Below are 4,269 nucleotides of genomic sequence, written 5' to 3'. Positions count from 1 at the left end.
GGGGCGGGCGCTGCGGCGGGGGACGCCCCGCGCGCCCCGCACGCGGCGCGGCCGCGGCCGCTTCCGCGGTCAGACCCACGAGCCCGAGGCGGCGACGGCGGCGGTTGGTGCTTCCGGTCCGAACCCTGCCCGGGCGGATCTATGTGGCCGGCGAGCGGAGGGGGGGAGGGGGGAATGAGATAAGGTGAGGCTGGAGGTGACGGCGCCGTGACCGTTCCACTCTGCTCCCCGCTCCCCGTCCTCCCCCTCCCCAGCCCCGCAGATAGAGGCACCCGGGCCGGGCGCGCGCGACTCGCGCCACCGCCGCGGATCGGAGCTGCGAACAAAGAGCCCCCCGCCCGTCCGCCCCGGCAGCGCGGCCCCGGCCCGCGGGCGGCCGGGGGAGGGGCCGGCCCCGCACCTCCCGCGCCCCCCCCGCTCGGCCCCCCTCTTCCCGGTCCTCCCCCACCCGCCGGGGCGGCGCTCCCCGCTCGCCGTGGGGTGCGTGGAGCGGCGCCCGTCCCCGCCAGCAGCGGCAGCGGGACCTACCTTGGCTCTGCGCGGGGCCACGGGAGCCCCGGGGCGGCGGGGGCGGCTGGAGCGGCCGCCGCTGGTGCCCGCGCTTCCCCCCCGCTCTTTGTGTGCGAGGGTCCGCGCGCTGCGCTCTCGCGTGACGTGACGGGACCGTGTGTCATTTCCGCACAAGGACACCGAGCCCCGACCCGCCGCGGCCAGCGCCACCCGCCGCCCCGGGGCAGGGGCAGGGGTGGGAGGGGAGGGAGGGGGGAGAGCGGCCCGCTCCTCCCCCCTCCCCTTGCTCCCCACCCCCCGCCCTCCCCGGCGCTGCCAGTGGGAACGCGCGCAGTTCCCACTGGAGTCCTCGCGCGCGCGCGCCCCCGCCCCCGCGCCGCGCGCACCCCACCGCCCACTCGGCGCCGCGCAGGCAGAGCCCCCGCCGCTGGGGGAGCCGCGCTGCCGCTCCACGACACGCCCTTCCCGCGCCCCCGCGCCCGCACGTGGGGCCGCCACCGCTCGGAGACTCGGCCCCGCGTGACGGGACCGGGACCGGACGCGGGGACCGGCGGGGACGGGGCGCGCTCCCCGCCCCGCGTGGAAAGCGCGCGCTTCCCCCGCTGTCCACCCTGCTCGCGCGGCCGAGCGGCACCGCGCGGTGTCGCGTGGACGCGGCGCGCGCAGAGTCCGGCGGTGGGCCGCCCACGTGCGCGCGCGGGGGAGACGCGAAGCCGCGTGCCCACGGCAGGTGACGGGAGGTGGCGGCGAGCACGTGGCCGCGCGCGGGCACGCGGACTCGCATCGCCCGCGCGCCCCCGGACACCCACACACCCACGCGCGTCCCGCCACCGCCGGGCTGGGGCAGGAGCGGGGGGATCCGCGTCATCCACAGGCAGCACCGGGCTCCGGTCGGGCCGGCGGAGGGACCGCACGGCACTTCCCGAGCCCCCGGCCGCGGGCGCACCGGTGTGGATCCTGTACAGCCGTCCCCATGCCGGCTGTCCGCGGGTCATCCCGGGGCAGCCCCGCGGGCGGAGCTGGGGGGACGCGCCGAGGTCCCCCTCACACACCGGCCGTGACACCCGCACGCAGCCCCTGCCCGGACCGGGAGGCTGCGGCCCCTGGAGCTGCGAGCGCTGCCCGGAGCTGGCGACACCCATGGGGGCTCTGCCCGCCTGCCTTTGTGTGACCTTAACGAGGGTTTCTCTACTTATCGCCAAGTAGGAAGGGCCGGTGTCTGGTGCCGCTTTAGGCTTAAGCCTGTACTTAAAAAAAAAAAAAAAGTAAGTTGGTTTAATTCACATCCAAGCTTTTTCCCACGCCAGTTTAACACGAGACCGTTTCCATGCTCCGCGTTTGGGGGGCAGATGGCAGCAGTGATTTATAAAACAGACATCGCATTCTTTTTTAATTAAGTATCCTTGTAGATTTTATCTTCCCTGAAATTGACAGGAGCGCAAAAGACATTACATTAGTCTGCCAAATTATACGTTCCCTTTCTACTTAACAGCTTGTAGAAAACCAAACCATTTCCCACAGATTAGAAAAAAAAATGTGGGAGAGGGAAATCTGGTTTTGTAACCTATGGCCAGTTATGGCGATTACATTTTTTGGCTATATGTATCATACCTCTGGAACTTGGCAGCTTGGCATGAAATGTTTTACTTGCAAAATGAACTCGGCCAGTGCTGCTGTTCCTAACAAATAGATTAATTTTGCTGTTAATGAAAGTACACAGTCAAGTGCTCTGATAATATTGTAATTGCTTTACTTTTTTTTTTTCCACCAGAGTGAAAGAAATTAAGTCTAAAGATGTTTGTAAAAGGTGTTTAATATAAAATAAGCTTCTATGAAGGGTGATGGATTGCATCCAGCATCAAGGATGTATCTGACAGAAGTTACAAGGTAAGTATACACCAGGCAAGCGGCAAGTAAATGTGAATGACCTCTGAGCACTGCTGTGAATGTACCAGATAAATAAATCTTCTGTTTGTTATCTCTGATGCTTTTTTTAAATTAAAAGCAAATATAAAACCATGTAAGTCAACTGAGAAATAACTGGAAAAAAATCTCAGATAAATCTTCTGCCCCATAACTCAGCACTTTTCTAGACACTTGCTGTTTCCTTAGAATTGAACAATACAAAGAGTGACTCTTAATATAAAAAATCCTCACCATTTCAGATTTTTGTCGCTTTCTTTAGAAGCAGTTCTCTAAAATTTTGTTCTTCCACTTATGTCACTCTTCTAAATTTAGCATCTGGGACTTTTGGTGTGTTTACAGTGTCATATTCCATGAATAATCCTAACAGATAATAGTTTGACTGCGCTTTTTATTATTGTCATTGATAGACAGCTGTTAAAAGGAGCCCTTAAAAGCGGGAACTACCAGCATTTTAACTCCTCCGAAGAACCACTGAACGAAGGATACATTTTATTAACAAGACAAGTGGTCTGCAGTTAGTGGTTCCTTCTCTCTTTGGAGATAAGAGCACATCCAGCTAACTTTTCTGAGTCTGTTAGCACTATGAAGACTTAAGTTTACAGTATGGTTTTCCCCCTCCCTTTATTGTAAGGCTAACTGAAAGTTTTTTTAAAGGGTACCATGTTTTAACACCTGTCCCAGCTGCTAAGTAGTGCTAGATCTCAGCTGGATTTTACTTGAATGCTTTACTTAGTGGGATTAAGGAAAGGCAACCATAAGGCAAGAGCAAGCCAGTGGAATACCAAACTCAATTTCAGAGCCCTTGAGAAAACACTTGCCAGTTTGAACTCCACCTCATTTCTGCTCTATAGTGCTGGCCTGAGGCACTGTAGCTACTAGGGACCTAAGCCCAGGAGGAGACCTGAAGGGCCTCAGCTAAGCATAAAGAAGCACGAGCATATTGTTGCAATAACAGTATTTAATGGAAAGGGAGCGAGTCAAGTTGTCTTCAGGCAATGCAGGTAGCAAGCTTAGATTGGCTTCCCAGACAGACAAGTCCCATTTTTTTTCACCATCTGAACTTGTGCTACACACGTCATTTATTCAAATGTTCATTTTCCCCCCACTTCATGCCTGTGGCTCAAAAGCCACTCTGTGACACTACGGCAATCTCAGAAAAATTTCAGGTCACCGGGGGGGGAGTTGTGGTGCTCTAGCAAGAGAACTCTTTAGTAAAAAAATCACCCCTGCTCTCCAGTACAATGGGCCATTGGTGACTTGACCAAATTGCAACTAGATTTCAGCCATGCCACCAACACAGATGTGCTCAGAACCCTTGGCGAGCTGAAAGCCCTGTTTGCAGTTGTATGGAGTTCTGTAAGGGTGGACTATGGGCAGCTCCTTAGACTTTTATGCACTCTAAGGTGCCAGGCCCTCCCCTGGAGAATGCCTTATCTGAGTTAGTTCAAAGGATCTGGTGAGCTAGAGATTCCCCTGGGCAGGGGTGAGGAACCAGGGTGGCTGGCAGTGCTTGACCCTGTGGCAGGCTCTGAGCTGGGAGTCAGAGCAGCTCAGCATGCTGAGCGTTGGTACAACAACAAGGAGCAGAAGTATAACTCTAAATTTAGAAGCCTTTTTGCTTCCTGTGCTGCAAACGTTTGGGATAAGCAAGAATCCAACTAAAATCCTTCAGCAAGGCTTCTTTCTTGTAAATTCTTGCAATAGCCTACAGCACTCAGTAGGCAGAGATGTGGCATGAGATGTCGAAAGCACTTTCAGAAGCAACTAATTTTGGCAGTTTCATTCTGTAAAAAGTATTGCTATGGTACCAGTACATTGTCTATCACTTTTCTC

At 56.5% G+C, this 4,269-nt stretch overlaps 1 protein-coding gene across 1 annotated transcript in view; it reads right to left on the bottom strand.

Moving 5' to 3' along the window:
• The window catches only part of BEND3 (BEN domain containing 3), a 19,818-nt gene extending 19,050 nt beyond the window's left edge, over positions 1–768 (bottom strand). Inside the window, exon 1 of the mRNA XM_027693873.1 lies at positions 529–768. The gene's annotated coding sequence lies outside the window, so the exon portion shown is untranslated. The remainder of the gene's footprint in view (positions 1–528) is intronic.
• Between the last annotated feature and the right edge of the window lie 3,501 nt (positions 769–4,269).

The sequence above is a fragment of the Neopelma chrysocephalum genome, unplaced genomic scaffold (genome assembly GCF_003984885.1).
Source record: "Neopelma chrysocephalum unplaced genomic scaffold, ASM398488v2 Primary Assembly neopelma1_23, whole genome shotgun sequence".
NCBI lineage: Eukaryota > Metazoa > Chordata > Aves > Passeriformes > Pipridae > Neopelma > Neopelma chrysocephalum.
This window is presented reverse-complemented; position numbering and strand designations above follow the sequence as displayed.